The following is a 24,612-nucleotide window of genomic DNA, read 5'->3' as shown; positions in this document are numbered from 1 at the left end:
GAAGCAAATTTAAATGTGGCGAGAGCAAGAGCAATTGCCAAAAAAGCTAAAGCCACAAACGAATAACCCTGTTTTAAACTCACAAGTTTTCTTTGTATGAAACAATAACAGTTGCTACCTTCTAATCAAAGGATTTAAAATTCAAATATCCAGAGGTGCAATTCCTCGTTTTTACAAATGCAAGAGCAGTGTTGCTGTACAGGTTTGGTAATCACAACTATGGTAAAACTCATCATCTTGTGCCCCTAAGAGACATATTATCTAATTTGGGTCTTTCATGTCTCATGGTTAGGAGGTGTACTTCCTAATTTGAACTGTTAATTCTAAAAGATGCATTTTTAGTAATAATCTTTCACTTTCACTCTTAAGAGAGGGACTTATTGGTCTCAGTCATTTAACTTTACCCTCAAAAGGTGTATTTGCTAATCAGAATCTTGATTCATCTTTTCATTATGAATTGTTACAAGTAGTTGTGATTGGGCTTGACATCCGCAAAAGCTTTTGATGATAAACTGAGGCAAAAATAAAATTAATTATTATTATTTGGAACTTCACTTTAGGTCCATCCTATAAAATGAAAATTTATTTTTCTGGAAAATAGAATCTTTCTTTATCATAATCTTTGTAACTTCACTTTAGGTCCATCCTATAAAATGGGACTTTATTTTCCTGGAAAATAGAATCTTTCTTTATCATAATCTTTGTGTGGGATAATTTTCATTCTAGTTTTGATTTTGATTTCAGAAGACCGCCTGATGAACAGGGAGATAAAATTGCAAGTCAGGAGCCCACCTGGAGAACAGGGTAATGAAATGGCAAGTCAGGAGCCCTCCGAAAGAACAAGGTGATAAAGTTGAAAGTCAAGAGTCTACTTGAAGACAGGGTGAGGAAATTGCAAGTCAGTAGCCTGCCTGAAGAACAAGACGATGGAATTGTAAGTCAGGAGCCTACCTGAAGAACAGGTCAAAGAAATTGAAAGTCAGGAGCCCGCCTAAAAAATAGGACGATAAAATTGAAAGTCAAGAGCCCGCCTGAAGAACAGAGTGACGAATTGCAAGTCAGGAGCCCGCCTCGAGAATAGGATGATGAAATTGAAAGTCAAAAAACCGCCTGAAGAGCAGGGTGATGGAATCAAAAGTCAGGAGCCCACCTGAAGATCAGGGTGTTGAAATTAAAAGTCAGGATCCTGCCTGAAGAACAGGGTGATGAAATAGTAAGTCAGGAGCCCTTATAAAGAACAGGGTGATGAAATTAAAAGTCAGGAGCCCGCCTGAATAATAGGGTGATGAAATTGAAAGTCAGAAGCCTACCTAAAGAAGAGGGTGATGAAACTACAAGTTAGGAGCCCACATGAAGAATAGGGTGATGAAACTGTAAGTCAAGAGCCTGTCTGAAGAACAGGGTGATGAAATGGCAAGTTTGGAGCCCACTTAAAGAACAGGGTGATGAAACTTCAAGTTCGGAGCCAACCTGAAGAACAGGGTAATGAAATTGCAAGTCAGGAGTCCGCCTGAAGAACAGGGTAATGAAATGTCAAGTCAGGAGCCCACGTGAAGAAAATGGTGATAAAATTACAAGGCAGGAGCCCACCTGAAGAACCGGGTGATGAAATGTCAAGTTAAGAGCCCTCCTAAAGAATAGGGTGATGAAAATTAAAAGTTAGGAGCCCGTCAGAAGATCAGGGTGATGTAATTGTAAGTCAGGAGCCCACCTGAAAAATATGGTGACAAAAATTGAATGTCAGGATCCCACCTGAAGAAAAGGGTGATAAAAATTTAAAGTTAGGATCCCTCCTAAAGAACAGGGTGATGAAATGGCATGTCAGGAGCCCGCCTGAAGAACAGGGTAATGAAATTGAAACTTAGGAGCTCTTCTGAAGAACAGGATGATGAAATTTCAAGTCAAGAGCCCGCTTGAAGAGCAAGGTGATAAAATTGAAAGTCAGTAGCCTGCCTGAAGAATAGGGTGATAAAATCAAAAGTCAAGAGCCCACCTGAAGAATAGGGTGATGAAATTATAAGTTAGGAGTCCGCTTGAAGAACAGGGTGATAAAATAGCGAGCTAGTAGCCCGCTTGAAGAACAGGGTGATGAAATTGCAAGTCAGGAGCCTGCCTAAAGAACAGGGTGGTGAAATTGCAAGTCTTGAGTCCGCCTGAAGAATAAGGTGATGAAATTGCAAGTCAGGAGCCTGCCTAATAAATAGGGTGATAAAAATTGAAAGTTAAGAACCTGCTTGAAGAACAGGGTGATGGAAATGCAAGTCACACCCGCGTGGAGAATAAGATGAAGAAATTTAAAAGTCAATCAATAAGGTGAATAAATTGAAAGTCAAGCAATAACATGACAAAATTGAATGTCAATAGATTGAAGAAATAGCAAGTCAGGATTCCACCTAGAGAATAGGGTGAGGAAATTGGAAGCCAAGCAACAAAGTAAAGAAATTGTAAGTCAGGAGCTCGCCTGAAGAATAGGCTAAAGATTTTCAAATTCGGGTTCAAATTCTGAAGTACTATTGACAAAACATGGTAAGTTTTTGAGTTCATCTCCAACATCAAATTTTGTATGGAGTCCAAGAAAGATCAGATCTTTTATCAATTTTGAAAACATCAAAAACTCAAGTCAAGAGTTCAAAAGAAGATGCATAGATTAACAAATGGGAACCCGATTTTATGGGCCACCGTAACGCGCCACTATCATAGTGGCTTACTGGAGATTGAAAAATGGGAATCTGGGAGTCACCACGAGGTGGTGCCATCGCGTTGTCCCACTGGTTGGGACCTGTAACTTCAGCGTGACACATCACAATCGTGCTAGGCCACTGGAAATTGACTATTAAGAAATTGGGGTCCTCCGCAATGCGCCACTATCGCAGAGTTCCACTGGAATTTGACAATTGTCAAATACACCCTCTCCGCGATATGCCAAGCACTAAAATGATGCTTTTTTACGACTAGGACTTAAATTAGCCATAACTTCTTACCCGGGTATTGGATTTGGGCGAATCTTATATCGACGGAAAGCTTATCAAATTTCCCATATGATATAAAGTCAAAATTAGGGAAATTCTATATGGTTAAAATGACATTCACTTAGGAATTCACTCCTTAACCTTCTCAAGTAGAAATTAAGCGTAGGAAAAATTCGAGGTATTATAATATCTCTCCCTTGGAAACATTCGTCCATGATTGTCGCTAGTTAAGCTAAGAGCACGGAGGAAATTGAGTACATAAAGCTTAAAGAACTCGTTAAACTGACTCTATGTCTTTCTAAACTCTTGAATACTTAAGAGAATGCATGAACTTAATAAGGGTAGATGCATAGATGTATCTTTAGATTAGAAGAGCTGAATTAAGTAAGAATATTACCTTCGGCTTGATCTGAACTCATGGAAAAGAGGCGTGGGTACTTGGCTCGCATATCTGCTTCTGCCTCCCAAGTTGCGCCCTCAACTAACTGGTTCTGCCACAATACTTTGCCCAAGGAAACTTCTTTGTTCCTCAGTCCACGGATTTCAAAATCTAGAATCTCAACAGGAATCTCATAAAGTGAAAGACTGTTCTGAATATCAGCACTCTCTGAAGGATCTACTACAACAGAATCACCGATGTGCTTTTTAAGCATAGAGACATAAAAAATAGGATGAATGGATGATAACTCTGTTGGCAACTCAACTTCATAGGCTACTTCACCGGCATGGCTCAAGACTCTATTGGGGCCAACATAACGGGGGCTAAGCTTTCCCTTTATACCAAACCTCTTCACCCCTTTCATGGGTGAAATCCTTAAGTACACCAACTGACCCACATGAAACTCAAGATCCCTCCTCATCACATCGGCATATGACTTTTGATGACTCTGAGCTGTCTTCAACCTTCTCTAATAAACTTCACCTTCTCCATAGCCTCAAATACTACACCAGGTCCAACCAAAGCAGCTTTACCCACTTTAAAACAACCTTTGGGTGATCTATATTTCCTATCATACAAATATTCAAATGGTGCTATCTCGATGCTAGCATGGTAGCTATTGCTATATGCAAACTTGATTAGTGGTAAATGCTCATCCCAACTACCTTTGAAATCTAGAGTACATGCCCTTAACATATCCTGCAAAGTTTGGATGGTCCTCTCAGCCTGACCATCAGTCTGCGGATGAAACGCGGAACTCAAATGAACTTGGGTGCCAAGACCCCTCTAGAAAGCTCTCCAAAACTGAGAAATGAACTGAGTACCCCTATCGAAAATGATAGACAAGGGGACTCCATGCAACCTGACCAACTCCCGAATATACAATCTAGCATAATCCTCAGTTGTATGAGATGTATGCTCAGGTAGGAAATGTACTGACTTAGTCAATCTTTCTACAACAACCCAAATAGAATCATGATGACATCATGAAAGAGGTAAACCAGTCACAAAATCTATATTCACCTCTTCCCACTTCCAAGTGGGAATACCAAACTCTTAAATTACATCACCATGTCTTTGGTGCTCTATCTTAACCTGTTGGCATATTGGACACTTTGCTATAAACCTAGCTATATCTTTCTTCATATCACTCCACCAATAGATTTCCCACAAGTCGTGGTACAACTTGTTAGGTCCAAGATGAATAGAATATCGTACGCCATGCTCTTCAGCCTTAATTATCTAACTTAGATCATCAATACAAGGAACACACAATCTACCCTACAATCTCAGCACACCATTTCTCTCTTGGAAGAAGCCTTTACCTTTTTGTCCTTAACTGACTCCTTCAGTCTGACCAAACTAGGATCTCTATCTTGCTTCTCCTTCACTTCCAAAACTAAAGAGGATTCAAAACTGCTTCGCACCAAAGTACTTTCCTCAGCTGAATCAAGCAACCTAACACCCAATCTAGCTAGACAATGCACATCACGAGCTAAGTTTTTCTTACCTTTCTCTACATGAGCAACACTACCCATAAAAAATTTGCTAAGGGCATCGTCACTATATTGGCCTTGCCCAGGTGATACAACACACTCATATCATAGTCTTTTAACAACTCTAATCACCTCCTCTACCTAAAATTCAACTCTCTCTAAGTAAACATATACTGCAGGCTCTTATGATCAGTAAACACATTAACATGAACACCATAAAGATAGTGTCTCCAAATTTTCAAAGCAAAGACCACAACAGCTAACTCAAGCTCATGGGTTAGGTAATTCTTCTTATGCAGCTTTAACTATATAGAGGCATAGGCTGTAACCTTATCTATTTGCATCACACACAACCCAAACCAATTCAAGAAGCATCACAATACACCACAAAATCATCTGTACCATCAGGCAAAGTCAACATAGGGGCTGAAGTAAGTCGAGTCTTCAACTCCTGAAAAATCTTCCCACTAGAATCTGACCACTGGACCTTAACTTTTTTTTGATCAACTGGGTCATAGGAGACGTAATTGAGGAGAAACCTTCAACAAAATGGCAGTAGTAGCCCTCTACACCTAAGAAACTTCTAATATCAGACGGAGAGATAAGTCTAGTTTAATTTCTTATAGCATCTGTCTTTTAGAGATCAACTCTAATACCTTCAGCTAAAATAACATGACCTAGAAAGGCTACAGACCTTAGCTAAAATTCACACTTACTGAATTTGGCAAACAACTGGTGACCTCTAAGAGTTTGCAAGACAATTCTAAGGTGATTTGCATGATCAAGCTCACTGCGGGAGTAGACAAGGATGTCATCTATGAACACTATAACAAATATATCAAGATATTGCTTAAAAACTTGATTCATGAGGTCCATAAATGCTGCTGGGGCATTGGTTAGCCCGAGAGACATGACGAGAAACTCCAAGTGACCATAGCGGGTTCGGAAGACTGTATTTGGAATATCACATTCCCTCACTTTATGTTGATGATAGCTGTCTAAGGTCTATCTTAGAGAAATAACTTGCACCTTGTAACTGATCAAACAGGTCATCAATTCTTGGAAGAGGATATTTATTTTTAACTATGACTTTGTTAAGCTGACGATAGTCAATGTACATATGCAAAGAACCATCTTTCTTTCGCACGAATAGAATAGGTGCGCCCCAAAGAGAAATACTAGGCCTTATGAAACCTTTGTCTAAAAGATCTTTGAGTTTCTCTTTTAACTTCTTAAGATCAGCAGGTGCCACACGGTATTGCAGAATAGAAATGGGACGAGTGTCCGGATGAAGGTCAATCCTGAACTCTATCTCTCTATCGGAAGGTACCCTTAAGAGATCTTCTAAAAAAAACATCTGGAAACTCATTAACAATATCAACTGACTGAATAGTTGGAGCCTCGGACTTAGTGTCTTTGAATTTAACTAGGTGATAGATACAACCCTTGGATATTAGCTTTTTGGCTTTGAGATAGGAGATAAAATGACTCTTGGAGATACTAAACTCCCGGACCACTCAAAAACTGGCTCATCAAGGAACTGAAACTTGACCACACGGGTGTGACAATTTGACTGAAAGTTATAGTAATTTGTTTCAAAATATCAACATACTCATAACTTTAATATTTCAAACATTATAACTATTAACTTCTCAAGGATTAAAATCATGGGGTATAAACCCACCTTCAATTTCTCAAGAAAACATGTAAAAATCATGCCATTAGACTATCAATTCATGGATAACATCAAAAGCTTGCAACCAATAAAAATAGGTGAAAAACCCCAATTCAATTTCATGTAAAATCTCATAAATTGCAGAAAATTATAGTTTAAATAAGCCTTTGGTCACAAGGGTGAAAGGATTACTCTTGTTCAAAACCCCATATACCTTGAATTAGAAGCTTTGGATGAACTCTCGATTTTGGGACTGTATTCATACTCTTGAATGAGGATTCTTAAAGCCCTTGACTTGGGAACCTTGAATCTTGACTTAATCTAGAAAATCTATGGTGAATTCTTGAGATTTAGGAAGAGGTTTTGGATACTTAGGGTTTTTGTTGAGAGAAAACTTGAGAAAAAAACTTCATAGAATGCTTGTAAATGACTTTAATTTGGTGTTTGTACAGTTTAAGATACTTGGAAAAAGTCCAAAGTGCCTTTTTTAACTTCTGTACAAAGCTGAAAAATGAAACTAGGAACTCGATTTTATAGGCCACCGCGACGTGCTACTATCGCGGTGGCTCACTGGAAATTGACAAATGGGAATCTAGGAGTCATCGCAATGCGAAACCATCGCATTGACCCACTGGTTGGGACTTGGAACTTTAGTGCAATGCGTCACAATCGCGCTAGGCCACTGGAAATTAACTATTGAGAAATTGGGGTCCTTCGCGATGCGCCACTATCGCGGAGTTCCACTGGAATTTGACAATTGTCAAATACACTCTCTCCACAATGCGCCAAGTACTAAAATGACACTATTTTATGACTAGGACTTAAATTAGCCATAACTTCTTACCCGGGCATCAGATTTGGGAGAATCTTATATCGATGGAAAGCTTATCAAATTTCTCACATGATTAAAAGTCTAAATTAAGAAATTCTGTATGGTTAAAACGATACTTACTTAGGAAGTCACTCCTTAACCTTCTTGAGAAAAAATTAAGCTTAGGAAAAATTTAGGGTATTACACAAGATCAACATAAGTATCAACATCTCCAATAGTAAGAACACATGATCTAAATACCCAATCCACTATTAAAGAATCACCCTTGGGATTATATTCACACAATTGAAAAAATAATAAGTCGCAAGACAAATCTAACCGCGGTGCATAATAAGAAGATATATAAGAATACTTGGATCTCAGATTAAATAAAGCAAGGGACGACTTGTGGCACACAAAAATTATACCTGTAGCAACATGATCCAAAGTCTCAGCCTTGATTCTAGTAGGTACTGCATATAATTGACCACGTCCGCCACCTGGCTGGGCACCTGACTGACCTCCTATCCTTCCTGTCCGAGAAACTCCTCAAGTTACTTAAAAACCACCCCTACACCTATGAGAACCAACTCTAGCTGAGGGATAAACTACTCTAATTGTGGAAATGCCCTTAGCTAAAGCAACAATCACCCCATGACTAGGGCACTCACACTGTAATGCCCTGAGACTACACCCTGGACGTCACACGGTGCTTAGTTATACACGTGATCCTAAGAAAACCCATGATACTTGTATAACTCGTGAGCAACAGAATATATTACAAAAATTTGAAAGAAAAAGCAAAAGATAAATCTTTTCTAAATGTGATCAATTCAAAACTATATTGAAAATGATTACATCTCTGGTTATACAAAACAAAACTGCAATAAAATACATCAACTCTAGTGACTGTCTATGAAGCCTTTACTAATATTGACTATAAGAAGTCAGGACATGACCCCCAGCTATCCCTACTCAGTACGACTAACTATATAAAACAAGATGCTGCTCGAACTATTATTGACTCAAATCCTTAAATCAAAAGGACTCATCACCTACTGACTGGAAGCTACACACTGTCTGATTATGATGTATGGGCTACAATTGGTACTTACATTATGACATAATGTAGCACATAGACATATATGCGGATCAGTACTTTTGGAATGTACTGAGTATGTAGGGGTGAATGCATACGTAAAAAATAACTGAATGTACACATAGACTTTAAAATAATGTATTCTAAGTGTATATAACTCACCTTGAGCTTGAATAAAACAAAAGCTGTAAAATCATAAACATGAGTAATGATCCATAAAAATAAACTTTGTGAGCCATAACACTTAGTTCTAAAAGCTTTACAGATATTCTTTCTTTAGGGAGGTTCTTCTAACTGATATAAACCATATGAGCTATCATGGAGTCTAATGTCTTACCCACGTTGAGGTAAACTATTCTACCCTTGCCATCGGAATAGAACCTTAACTTGAGTGATCAATATTCTTAAACCATATTGGGACTTAAACCTACGGTGGCACGTAGCTCTGGGGCATGATACCTTGAACTCATATCCAACTCAGTTCTAAATACTACTTCCATGTTACTTATATGTTCATACTTTAGGAAATCCCCCTTTAAAATAGCGTCAGGGTTTATAATGAAAACTAGTTATGCTTCTCTTTCTTTAAATCATAATCAAGATGAACAAATGTGGATTCCATATCTTATCTTGTCAAAAGATCAATATTTGCTTTAACTCTTGGTATAGACTCATCAAAGGAGCTTAACAGCAATATCTTCTTGAAATCTAAAAACTTGTACTTAGGGCTTATAATATATATGCTTAAATACTTAGGAATTCATAATAAAACTTTATGATCAATAATCTTCTTAAAATACTTCAATGATATCAATCAATATAATAAAATCAAAATCACAATATGAATCTTATGAATCAAAACATGAGCATATCTAATCTTGATGCACTTAAAGCATTGAATCTCATTCTTTCTTTCATAAAACTTGTAACACAATGTCATTCTTAAAACTAAATTGAAAATCTTTAATCGATGTGTCAAATCATACTTATGGTATTCAAAACATAAAAGAGAATTCTTTAAGTCTAGGCATAAATAAATGAGAAAAATTATTCACTTTACTGCTTTAATCTCTTTATAAATCTATAAACTCAAAATAAAATAATTTGGGAATGAACCCTAATTGAAATTTATGTAAATTCAACTTTAAGACTAGTTTTAGGCACAAGGATGAAAGGGTGTCCTTGTTCATAAACCCTATATACCTTATGTTTCTTGACTTGGGAAGAAAGCTTGGAGCATGGGACTTGAATGATGAAAGGTTGGAGCATGGGACTTGAATGATGAACTTGTGATAAAATTCCTATTCTTGATATTTCTTGAAGATTTATTGAACTTGGCATCTTGAAATCTTGGATTCTTAAAGAAATCTTGAATCCAAAACTTTAATCCTTATTGTCTTGAGAGAAAAAGCTTGAATTATTGACTATAAGAAGTTAATTCATGTTGAGAGTTTAGAACTCATTTTAAATGTTCATGATAAAATCATACATATAAAAAAACAAAGTGATGAATGATGTAATAGAAGCACAAATCATGCGACCAATATCATACTAGGGGTATTACACCATCTAAGATGGAATACTTGGAAAACCGAGATCATGCACGTACTAAACATTTATGAACTGAGTCATGACTAACTAGCTGAATCTGAAACATGATACTTGGACTGAACTAAATTCGCAACTTGCATAGATGAGAATGAATTACCTCAGGAATAGGAAAGATAAAAAACCATAGGAACTTGTCTTTTTGACTACTAAACTGGAATATTGGCTATACAAACTGAATTATACTAAAAACCTATACTTAACTGAAGTATTTATTCAACACTCTTTGCAAGAAGTTCTAATAACATTAGGGAGAAAAGAATTCTTGGGCATAATCTAAAAAAGATATTTGAGCAAAGAATCTTAATATAGCTATAACTCTGTAACAAAGAACATAGACCTACAAAACATAAGCTGGGGTAGAATTACTAGACCATAGGCAATACAACTTCCACTTTCAAGCTTAGATATACTCCTTAAATACTCCCTCAGCTATACGTTCCCCATCAATACTGCACTTCACTTGAGGCTACTTATGATTTTCACATGGGCACTTATAACCCTATCTACTGAAGTCTGAGCTGAACTAAATTCTCTCACTATGTTCAAGCCTACTCAAATCTACAAAGAACTACTCATAAAACCATAACACTAGTCTGAACCATGAATTCAATAACCCGTGCATTTTCACAACTTCATATTGCATGAACAACTTTTCTTACCCCTTTAATAACTAAATTCAATCCTATTATAAGGAATTCACTAGCACACAATGCACCCATCCACTTATATACCAATATGAAATTTAAGCCTATCATTATAACCACATACTAACTTCTAAGCAAACACCCATAAAAGTATATTTCTTATATTCTCTAAACCTCTATCAATAACATATTTCTTGCACAATCCTTAGGAAGACATAAATAGAATTTCAAACTAACCATGACATATATCAAAGCTCTTCCTCAATTTTCTTTTACTCTCATAACCTGAAATACAAAAAGCAGGTAGCAATCTTTCCCCAACATAAGATATTTACTCACTCCTATCTATATAATTACTCATCGCAACTACCAATTCACAAAGAGAGGTCACCGAAGGATTATAAAAAGTGTCCTTGGAATATGAAAGAATACTGTGCATAAATAGGACACTTAACTGAGGTAGTGAGTTCTAGGAACTGAGCATACAGAAAAGCGTGAGTACATGAGTCATGAAATATATGAATTGAGTATGGAGTTCATAAATTCATGAAATATGATTCGTATTGCTGAGAGAACTGGAACTCTTTTTACTAGGGACTGGAAGCATATATGATACTATGGATAGTGCATGAATGTGAGCTATGATCATGGAGCTGATATGTAAAGCATGAGTAGATATCGTGATGACTGAAGTACAACAATTTCCACTAAGACAAGAATGGCTCGGGTACCTTCCTCCCTTATTAATGTTTTAAACTCACTAGCACTACTACTAGAAACTGAAAGCCTTACTTGGTTACTTATTCTATCAACTCCCCCTTAGATTTAACCCATCATTCTAAGCTTGTGGATCCCTTTAATAAACTCTAAACATAACTACAACCATTCTACTCTGGAGTCCAAGATATAACAATACACATAAATAATAAACTCACCCTGAATGACTACACCTGAAAATTTAAACCCATGGCTAATACTTCCTTCAAAGATACAACTCTAACTTTCTATAGCCCAGTGGCCATCATATAATAACTTGAACACTTACTAAATAGAATCTTCATAAGCATCACCATACCTTGATTTCACACCATCTAGAGCTTCAACTCTTCTTTCTATTAGCTTAATCATCTAAGATTAAAACTTTCATTCTAACACTTAACATGGATATCCCCAAACCTTTAATGAACCATACTAACTTCATTCTTGAACACTCCCTTAATATACACTACCCTTAACTTTTCTTAGCTTCAGCACTCATCACATACATACACCTTTCTTGACATCATGCTTGCCTTACTAAACACATAATCAGCCTCTTTTCCATCATATCCTACCATAGTCACATCTCTAAACTTATATTCATCCCTAAACAACGAGAATCAAAATCATACTAGAAGACTCAATATCATTTATCCGTAACTCCTTAACTTAACTATTAAGAACACCATGTACTACATAAATAGCCTTCTTCCCATTGAGTAACTCAAGGGTACTACTAACCACACATAACCTTTAATAATCTTAGAGAATAATTCAACCCCTATTTCACCTTGGGTACACATTTAAATCATACCTACAACATCATACTCAATTGCGAATAAATGAACTTAAAATCTTGTATATACTATTCAAGTCTACTAGATCACTTCCATATAACCAACATCACTAACCAAGCAATCATTATTTTTACCTTGATGATCATCCACTATTAAAACATAGTGTCTAGTTCTATACATGATTAACAACCCAACTTCATATACTATTCTCACTTGGAATCTATAAAATAAAACATCAAGAAAGACTAGTCCCCTAGAACATCATAATAATAATAAATGATCATGATCGGATGGTCTATATTATTATAATACATTAGCACATCTTCCTTCTACACATCACTACTATTCACCTATCTATACACTTAAATTTATTTTATAGCTCTATAATTTTCAGCTAATTTCTTTTCCACAACGCACATCAAAGACTATAATAGTAATCCCTAACAACCTAATACTTTAATTAATAACCAATACTTTCCTAACTCAACATAATACTATCCAGAACTTCTTTACTGCTTCAAGCATACTCTAAGTCAGCTTAAAAGAAAATAACTACTTCTCCACTTTCCACCAAGGAACCTGTACCACTTTCATTACCCTTAAACTAATACTTAAGGATATATCACCTCACTACTAACTCGATCGTGTACAAAAGTTCATCTATATGCACTCGATCAATCTCCATTAGCACCTCTCTTGTCACTACACTTCTAAACCTGTACTTCCAACTATAAGAAGGTTCTACTACTTTTGAATCATAATACTCAATGTCATAATATGTCTCGAATACAAACTTTATTTAACATTCCGAGTTTATACTATCTCCCCTCATGAGAACTATCTATTTTGAAGGGTTAATGAGTAATCTGAATACATTTCTTATTCTGTCTCAACTGAACAACATATATGGATGAGGACATAAGATTTCAACTTAAGGGACTTATAACACACTAATGAGCTCCTTTCAATCCCCTTGTGTGACTTCTAAAGTTACTGATAGTAAATTTGAGAGCATTATTTTGGGAGAAATTAGAATCTAGTACTCAGGTTATCTTAAAAGGTTATAAATACAGAATTATGTAGTTACACATGAACTGATAGAAGTTTCTGAGAGAACAACTTTATAGCACAATCTAGAGCATGAAAAAGAGAACTATTTCTTAAATGCCTTGTTTCCTCTCAAAGAAAAGTTCGGACATCTCCGTACCATTTTGTAAGACTATTATACATGGATTCATAGACACCCTAGGACACTTGAACTTTGTGCTCTGATACTAAGTTTGTGATGCCCCGAGACTACCCTCTAGATGTCACACGGTGCTTAGAAACACAAGTGATCCTAAGCTAACCTATGATACTTGTATAACTCATGAGAAACTGGATATATTACATAAATCTAAATGAAATAAAGGGAAGATAATTTTTTTAATATGATCAATACAAAACTGTATTAAAAATGACTACAACTCTGGTTATACAAAAAATTGGTATCAAATATATCAACTCTACTGAGTGTCTATGAAGCCTCTACTAATATTGACTATAGGTAGCCGGAGCATGACCCCCAGCTATCTCTACTCAATACGACTAAATAAAGAAAAAAAGATTCTACCCGAACTATGGTTGACTCGAGTCCTTAAATCAAAAGGACTTATCACCCGTTGACTGGAAGCTGTACACTGCCTGATTATGATGTATGGGCTACAACGGGTACCTACATTATGAAACAATGTAGCAAATAGACATATCTGTGGATCAGTACTTTAGGAATGTACTGAGTATATGGGGGTGATTTCATAAGTAAAACAATAACTGAATTTATACATAGACTTAATAATAATGCATGCTAAGTGTAGATGACTCACTTTAAGCTTGAATTAAAAAAAAGCTATAGAATCATAAACATGAGTAATAAAGTATAAAGATAAACTTTGTGAGCCATAACACTTGGTTTTAAAAGTTTTACTTATATTTTTTCTTTTAGGAGGTTCTTCTAACCAACATAAACCAAGTGAGCTATCATAGAGTCCAACGTATTACCCATGTTTAGGAGAGTTGTTCTTCCATTGCCATATAAATAGAACCTTAACTTGATTGATCACTATACTTAACCCATTTGGGAGTTAAACTTGTGGTGGCACGTAGTTCTTGGGCATGCGACCTCAAACTCATACCCAGCTCGGTGATAAATACTACTTCTATTTTACTTGCATGCTCATACTTTAGAAAATACACCTTAAAATAGCATAAGGGTTTATAGACTGAAAAGTAGTTATGCTTCTCTTTCTTTTAATCATAATCAGGATGAACAAATATGGATTCCATACCTTATGTTAAGATCAAACGATCATTCTTTGCTTTAACTCTTGGTATAGACTTATCTAAGGAGCTTAAGATCATCATCTTCTTGAAGTCTCAAAACTTGTACTTAGGACATATAATATATATGCTCAAATGCTTAGGAATTCGTAACAAAACTTCATGCTTAATAATCTTCTTTAAATATTTCAATAATTTAGGTCAAGATAATGAAATCAAAATCACAATATGAATTTCATAAATCAAAACATGAGCATATGTATTATTGATGCACTTAAAGCCTTGAATCTCATGCTTTCTTTCATATAACTTGTAACACAATATCATCCTTAAAACTTAATTGAAAATCTTTAATCAATGTCTCAAATCATACTCAAGGTATTCAAATCATAAAAGAGAATTCTTAAAGTCAAGACATAAATAAATGAGAAAAATTATGAACTTTAATGCTTCAATCTCTTTATAAATCTATAAACACAAAACAAGATAATTTTTGAATGAACCCTAATTGAAATTTATATAAATTCAACTTTAAAACTAGTTTTGGATACAAGGATGAATGGGTATCCTTGTTCGTAAACACCATATTCCTTAAGTTTCTTGACTTGTGAAGAAAGATTGGAGCTTGGGACTTAATAATGAACTTGCAAAGTAAACCCTATTCTTGATATTTCTTGAAGATTTCTTGAACTTCGAAGCTTGAAATCTTGGATTCTTGAAGAATTCTTTAATTCAAAACTTAAATCCTTGTTTTCTTGAGAGAAGTAACTTGAATTATTTTTCTTTGGAAAGGGAGGATTTTTACGTGAGTTGATTTGAATAAGATGTGCAAATAATTCCCTTTTGGGTGCTTTAATTTGTGCCTTGGACGTTTAGGGCTGAGGGGAAAGAACCAAAGTTATCCTTGACCCTTAAGAAACTTAAACAGCGGGGGAATAAGCTCCGCATCATGTCCCATATCGCATGGAGAAAGCAACACATCTCTCTCAAAACCAAATTGAGAGATTGGTGCGTTGCGGCCAAATTGCGGACCCTTACTGCCTCTCAAGAAAAAGACCATACATTTCGCTCGGGAATCGGATTATGGCAAAATTGGTATAATTGGGAATCTAACTCAGTTATCTATCATTTTGTGGGTCTTGAGTTGAAAATTCTAGGTATATAAAAAGTTATATACGTTCAAAGTTGACCCTTGTAGAATCGAGTACCAAAACTTGGCCGAATCAAAGACTCTTAGCTTAAATTTGCTCTAAGTTATTTCTATGAACATTTTTTACCTCTTAAGAACTTCACACACTATGATAAAGATCATGACAAATATATTCACATACAAATCATGGGATTAGAGCTTACACATGTTGGAATAATGATTCAAAGTCTAGCCCAAAAATGGTGGAGTATTACATTATCTTCTCCTTAGAAATATTCGTCCTCGAATATAGATAGGAACTTGTTGAAGTTTTATGATTATGGAATAATGTACAAATGACATTTTTGATAATGAAGGATATAGGTCAGCTAAAATGTTAAAAATTCATCAATAAATTGGTTTCTAAGATGATTTGACTTTATTGACTGTAAGAAATTGATTCAAGTTGAGAGTTTAGAACTCACTTGATATGTTCATGATACAATCATACATATAGAAACACAAAGTGATTAATGATGCAATGGAAGCACGAATCATTAGAACAAGGTCATATTAGGGGTGTTACACTATCCAAGATGGAATATTTGGAAAACTGAGATCATGAGAGTACTAAACACTTATGAAATGAGTCATGACTAACTAGCTGAATTTGAAACATGATACTTGAACTGAACTAAATTTGCAACTTGCATGGACGAGAATGAATTACCTCAGGAATAGAAAAGATGAAAAACCATAGGAACTTGTCTGTTTGACTACTAAACTGGATTATTGGCTATACAGACTAAATTATACAAAAATATTATACTCAACTGAAGTATTTCTTCAACATTCTTTGCAAGAATTCTAATAACATTAGGGAGGAAAGAATTCTTGGGCATAATTTGAGTAAGATATCAGAGCAAGGAATTTTAATATATCTATAAATCTGTAACATGGAACATAGGCATACAAAACATAAGCTGGGGTAGAATTACTAGACTATAGGTATAATACCCCAAAAAGGGTTCCCGAAGCGTCACACGGTGCTTAAGGCTACAAGTAGCCCTAAGCTAACCCGTTGAGCCTGCTACTTCACATAATAACTTGCTTAGAAATGAAATAGACAAATCACGGGCACTGTTATATAAAATCATAAGAAATACTATGAAAATACTTTTTTCGAACAACCATAATACTGGATATCTCAACATACTAACAATATGACAACTAGTCTGACAAAGCCTCTACTACTCAAGAACTAGAGAGCTATTGGGATAGGTCCCCAACTGACTCATACTCAACTGAAAAGAAATGAAAAACTAGTAGATGAACTGAATATCTGAAGATAAACGATCATAGAACCACGAGGACTCACCACTATGGAGATATAGATAAAGGCACTCGGGGATCACTAACAAGGCTGGGACTGAGCACCTGACCCTACATTATGACATAATGTAGCACACAGACGTATATGTAGATCAGTACTTTAGGAGTGTACTGAGCAAGTAGGGGTGTATTCAAATTAATAATCAGTATCACAAGTCTTAATAGAAAACATGCATGCTATAATATATGACTCACATAGCTTGAATAAAATTCTCATAAGTTGTGGTTAGGAAATAGATAATAGAAATCACGTGAGTCATTTCACTTTATTCTAGATCTGTATTCTTTCTTTGTTATCAACTTATAAATTAGATGAAATCTTAAAATATCAACTTTGAGGACATAAGCTATAATCTCATGAAAGCAACAAACTTCTAGGAAACTTAATAATCATGACACTTGAAAACTTTAGGAATCATAGGGTCATAGCGTTCAAAATCAATATACCTTCAAACTTACACTTTTAGCTTAAGAATAGTAAAACTTCTTTAAAACTCAAGAACTTGATACTTTAGAAACTTTAAGACTTGAGACTCTAGAAAACTTAAGAGACTTTGGGACACTTGGTACTAGGGATTATATAACTTTGGGAGTTTCCTCTAACAGACATAAACCATGTGAGCTACATGGAGTCCAATGTCTTTTCCATGTTGGGGAGAGCCATTTTATCCTTGCCATCAGAGTAGAACCTTTAACTTTTAGTGATCACTAGCTTAACCCACTTGGGGTAATTAAAAAACCTACGAGGGCACACAGTTCTGAGGCATGAGACCTCGGAATCAAGCCCAACTTGGTGCTAAATACTACTCTATTAATTAGATCAGATCTTTAAGAAAATTCACCTTAAACAATTCAACAATATGTAATGGGAGCTAATATGCTTCCCCTTTATCTCAAATCAAACAAATAATGTGGATTTCTTTCTCAGCTTAGGATCAAAACTCAATTCTTTTCTTGAAATCTTGATAGGTTTTTCATCCAAGTTTTAAAATCTTAACAACATGGAAATATAAGTACACTTCTTGGAGTATCAATAATTCATCCTCAAAGACTCACAATTTCACAATAAAGTTCAACTCATGACAACAACTCTTGGAAATTCTTGAAAATATGATATCAATATAGGAATGTGCAATTTATATCATGAACTCTCAATTTATATCATAATTGAACAAAATAATCATGCAATTCAAGACTTGAACAATTTCATAATCTCATAAACTTAAAATATAGCAAAATAATATGAATTCATCTTGAAAATACAAAAATCTTTAAGAAAATTTAAAACCTTTGGGCACAAGAACGAAAGAGTGTCCTTGTTCAAACCCCACATACCTTGAAATTAAAACTTTGAGTGAGTTCTTGACTTTGGGTTGCTATTCTTAAAATTTATGGGTGCTTCTTGTAGCCCTCAAAACGGGGATTCCCATTCTCAAAAAATTATTGAAAACTGACGGTTAACTTTTGAGTTCTTTTGAAGTTTATGTAGAAACCCTAAGCTATGTTCTTGGTGGTTTTTGATGAAAGTATGATTAATATGGTAATTTTTGGGTGTAATCTCATGTTAAGGATAATAAAGGAGTGGGAAAATACCAAATATACCCTTAATGAGAGGGAGAAAAGAAGTTGAAAATTGGGAACAAAGGCTATTGCCTGGACGGTGCCTTGCAGAGCCTTTGCTAAGGTGGGCGGCACCCATTCATAGCCTTTAGCTACCTGTTTGGCACCCCAAACATGCCCTAAATGGATTCCAAAAATTCTGAAACTCACCCGAGATACCTTACGACCTTGCCCCATCGTAACACAACAACAAAATCATGAAACAAAAGTCGGGAAGGTCGCAAAATAATTCATCGAAGTTAGAGGGCTCAAAAATTAACTAAGTGTTGGAACACTTAGCTAAAATTCTAAGTGTTAAGCGTCTTTTAACTTGCTTCGAAGGCTTTGACGATGTGGAAACTTTATGGGGTCTTACAATATCTCCCTCTTGGGAACATTCATCCTTGAATGTAGATAGATATGTTCAAAACGTAGAGAAAATGAAAGATACACAGCTGAAATATTTGGCTAAACTAACTTTACTTCATTCTAAACCTTCTTATACTTCATAGAATACATAAGGTTATGACAAGAATGGTTATATAGCTGCAACTTTAATTAGAAGGGGATTGAATTAAGAAAAAATAGTACCTTCAGCTTGATCTGAACTTGTGGAGAAGAGGTGTGGGTACTTGGATCGCATATTTGCTTCTGCTTCCAAAGTAGCACCCTCAACTGACTGGTTCCGCCATAAAACTTTGACCAAGGGAACTTCTTTGTTCCTTAGTCTCCAGACTTGGTAGTTAAGGATTTCAGCTGGAACCTCATCAAAAGAAAGACTGTCCCGAACATCAGTGCTTTCCGAAGGATCTATAACAACAGAATCACCAATATACTTCTTAACCATAGAGACATGGAAGATAGGATGAACTGCTAATAGTTCTGTAGGAAACTCTACTTCATAAGCTACTTTCCCAACACGGTTAAGAACTCTGTAAGAGCTAACATACCGAGGACTAAGCTTCCCCTATTTCCTAAACCTTTTCACACCTTTCATGGGTAAAATTTTTAGATACACAAAATCATTAACTTCAAACTCAAGGTCTCTTCTTCTCACATCTGTATATGGCTTTTGATGACTCTAAGCTATCTTTAACCTTTCTCTAATAAAATTTACCTTCTCCATAGCCTCAAACACTGCATCAGGTCCAATCACAATAGCTTCACCCACTTTAAACCAACCTCTGGGTGACCTACACCTTCTACCATACAAAGCCTTAAATGGCGCCATCCGAATCCTAGAGTGCCAACTCTTGGACTTCAATTGCATTTTATCCTTTTTATCTCAAGTTTTATTCTTTTCATTTCAGTACTTGTACACCTGCAAAATATGGGAATTTGTATATTTGATAGCAAGGTTGTTTCATTTAGACATTCAAATCATTGTAGTGTGCATGAAAGTGGACTGTAAATGAGTGGTAAATTCCTCTCTCACCACTCCTTTACTTTAATTGGTAAAGAAAAGTAAATAACTCATCACAGGCTCCCATATGCCTTGAGAGCACACTTCAGGATAAAGTAAAGCAATCAACCCATATTATGAATAATCTTCATCATCATTTAACCATTGTTTTGGTATTTGATTTGACCAAGTTTTGGTATTTGATTCTACAAAGGTTGACTTTGAATATAGGTGAAATTTTCCAAATTAAGCTACACCAATTGATATAATTAAGTTATCTTTCTAACTATACAAATTTCACCTTAACTTAATACTCGAGCAAATAGTTATTGCCTATTTTATGAGAGGCAGTAAGGGTCCAGCTATTGAAGCGACGACCTGGTCTCTCAAAGTGATTTGGGGTGTGATGCATTGCTCTCTCAATGTGATATGGGATATGATGCGAAGATTATTCCCTTTCTGTTTCAGCATCCTAAGGGTTAAGGGGCACTTTGATCCTATCCCCTCAGCCCTAAATGTCTAAGGCACGAATTAAAGAACCCAAAAGGTCATTATTTTCCCATCTTCTTCAAATCAACTTATGTAAAAACTTCCTCCCTTTTCCAAAAACAAACATTTCAAGCTTCTTATCTAAAGAACATAGGAATTTAAGTTTTGAATTCAAGATTTCTTCAAGAATCCAAGAGTTTAAGCTTCCAAGTTCAAGAAATCTTCAATAAATATCAAGAATAGGGTTTCTTTCACAAGTTCATCATTCAAGTCCCAAGCTCCAAGATTTATTCACTAGTCAAGAAAGTTAAGGTATGTTGGGTTTATGAACAAATACATTCTTCCATCCTTGTGCCCAAAACTTGTTTAAAACTTTAAGTTATGTGATTTGCAATTAGGGTTTGTACCTAAGTTATCTTGTTTGAGATTATGAAATTATTATGTGATTGAAGTATTAAAGCGCATACATGATCTCATCTATTTATGTTTTAACTTGAAGATTCTTTATGATGATTTTAATTTCATGAGTTTGATTTGAATAATTGATTAAAAATTTCTGATTGATTTTTAAGCTTGATATTGTATTACAAGTTATATGAAAGGAAGTATGAGATTCAAGGCTTGAGTTTGAGCACTAAGTTTAAAATAAAAGATTAAATCTTATTATTCTAATATAAGGCTTGAAATTCACAATCATTTATCATTCTTATGATACAAATCAAAGATTAATCATTTGATCTTAAGATAAGATATGCAATACACATTGTTCATCCTTATTTTGATTTAAAGAAAAAGAAGTATAACTGGTTTTCATTCTATAAACCCTTATGGTCTTTTGTAGGTAGATTTACTAAAGTATGAGCATATAAGTAATATGAGAGTAGTATTTAGCATCGAGTTGGGTATGAGTCTAAGGTCACATGGCCCTGAACTATCTGCCACTATAGGTTTACATCCCAATATAGGATAAGTATAGTGATCACTTAGTTAAGGTTTTATTTCGATGGAAAGGGTAGAACACCACTCCCCAATCTAGGCAAGATGTTGGACTCCATGATAGCTAACATACTTTATGTCAGTTAGAAGAATCTCCCAAAAGAAAGAATAAAAAATAAAGGTTATAGAAACTAAGTGTGGTGGCTCACAATGTTTATCTAGTAAGCTTTATTATTCATGGTTTATGATATTTTAACTTTCAGTTTTGTTCAAGCTCAAGGTGAATAACTTACACTTATTATGCATTATTTGAAACTCTATGAATATATTAATTTATTATTTTACTTATGAATTCACCCCAATATACTCAGTAGATTCTAATAGTACCGATCTACATATATGTCTATGTGATACATTATCTCATAATATAGGTACCAGTTGTAGTGCACACATCATAATCGGAGAGTTTGCATCTTCCAGTCAGCAGTGATGAATTCTTCTAATTTGAGAACTCGAGTCAACTATATTTCTAGTAGCATTTTTATCCAGTTGTATTGATTAAGGATAGCTATAGGTTATGTCCCGGCTACCTATAGTCAGTATTAGTAGAGGCTTCATAGACGATCATTCAGAGTTGATGTATTTACTTTTGGCTTTCTTTTGGATAACTATAGTGTAAATATTTTAAGAAATTTTGTATGGAACATATTCAAGTAAAACATTTCTTCCTCTTAGTACTTCAAGTTTTATGTATTTTAAATTAGTAGCTCAAGCATCATGCCAGTACATGAGTTGATTAGGATCACTTGTGGTCCTGAGCATATATAATGTCCAGGAGGTATTCTTGGGGCATTATAAACTTGTTATAAGAGCAAAGAGTTCAAGTGTCCTAAGGTGTCTATAAAGCCATGTCTAGTAGAGTCTTGTAGAACGGTATGAAGATGTTTGTACTTTTCTTTGATAGGCTATGGGGCATTTAAGAAGTGTTTCCTTTTTTAAGGCTCTAGGCCATTCTGTAAAGTTGTTCTCTCAGAAACTTCCATCGGTTCATGTGTAACTCCATAATTCTCCATCTATAACCTTCTGAGATAACCTGAGTACTAGATTCCAATTTCACCTAAGATGATGCTCTCAAATTTACCATTAGTATTTCAGAAGTCACACAAGGGGCTTGAGAGGAGCTCGCTTGTGTGTTATAAGTCCCTTAAATTAAAAGCTTATGTCCTCATCCATATGATTTATACAGTTAAGATAGAAAAAGATATGTATTTAGATCCCTCTTAACCCTTCAAGACAAATAATGCTCATAAAATGACATAGCATAAATCAAGGTTGTTAAATAGAGTTTACATTTAAGAGATATTATGAAATTGAGTGTTATGATTCATAAATAGTTGAACCTTCTTATTATTAGAAGTATGGATTTAGAAGTGTAGTGACAAAAAAGATGGTAATGGTGGTTAATCGAATGTATATAGATGATCTTTTGCATATGACTGAGTTAGTAGTAAGGTGATAGGTCCTTGTGTGTTAGTTTAGAGGAAATGAATAAGGTATAGGTTCCTTGGTTGGTGGTAGAGAAGGATTTATTGATGGTATTTATTGTGTTAGAAAAGTATAGGTCATTGATGAAAGTATTTGGTGGTTGAATATTGTGAATTTATGCTTCTCTTGAGGTTTCTAGGAGTTTAGTTGAAACTTATAGAGCTATGAAAGAAATTTAAGTGTATGGGTGAATAGTAGTGATGTGTAGAGGGAGGATCTTCTAATGGATTATAATAAGATAAGCTATACAATCATATTCAATTATTATTATTATGAGGTTCTAGGGTATTAGTGTTTTTTGATGTTTTATTTTATAGCTTCCAAGTGAGAATAGTATATGAGGTTGGGTTGTTAATCATGTATAACACTAGAAACTAAGTTTTAATAGTGGATGATCATCAAGGTAGAAATAATGATTGCTTGGTTAGTGATGCTAGTTATGTGGAAGTGATCTAGTAGGCTTGAATAGTATATGTAAGAGTTTAAGTTCATTTATTTGCAATTAAGTATTATGTTATAGGTATGATTTAGATGTGTACCCAAGGTGATATAGGGGTTGAATTATTTTTCTAAGATTATTAAAGAGTGTGTGTAGTTAGTAGTACCCTTGAGTTGCTAAATGAGAAGAAGGCTAGTTATATAGTATATGGTATTCTTACCAGCTAAGTTATGGGTTATAGGTTGTTGATGTTGGGTATGTTGGTATAATGGTAATTCTTATGGTTTATAAGTTTAGAGATATGATAATGGTAGGCTATCATTGAAAAGAGGCAGATTATGTATTTAGTAAGGAAAACATGTTGTCAAGAAGGGTGTAATTATGTGATGAGTGTTGAAGCTAAGGAAATTGAAGGATATTATATATTAAGAGAGTGTTCAAGGATGAAGTTAGTATAGTTTATTAGAAGTTTGGGAAAATACATGTTCAGTGTTAGAATCTAAGATTAAATTTGGGATGATTGAGATAACATAAAGATGAGTTAAAGGTCTAGATGGTGTGAACTATGGGTATGATGATGCTTATGAAGATTCTAAGTGAGTAAGTGTTCAAGTTATTATATGATGACCATTGGACGCTATAGAAAGATAAAGAGTTGTATTTCAGAAGGAAGTATTAGCATTGGTTTTTACATTTTCAAGTGTAGCCTTTCAGGGTGAGTTTATTATTTTTGTGTATTGTTATATCTTACACTCTAGAGTAGAATAGTTGCAACTAATATTAAAGTCTATTAAAGGGATCCATAGACTTAGAATGATGCGTTAAAGCTAAGGGGGAGATGATAGAATAAGTAACCAAGTCAGGCTTTCAGATTCTAGTAGTGATACTAGTGAGTTCTAGAACAACAATAAGGGAGAAAGGTACTCGACCCATTCTTATTCCAGTGCAAATTATTGTACTTTAGTCATCACGATATCTACCCATGCCTTACATGCTAGCTCCGTGATCATAGCTTATATTTATGCACTTTCCATAAAATCATGTGTGCTTCTAGTCCCTAGT

This window comes from Capsicum annuum, chromosome 1 (assembly GCF_002878395.1).
Source record: "Capsicum annuum cultivar UCD-10X-F1 chromosome 1, UCD10Xv1.1, whole genome shotgun sequence".
Classification (NCBI taxonomy): domain Eukaryota; kingdom Viridiplantae; phylum Streptophyta; class Magnoliopsida; order Solanales; family Solanaceae; genus Capsicum; species Capsicum annuum.
This window is presented reverse-complemented; position numbering follows the sequence as displayed.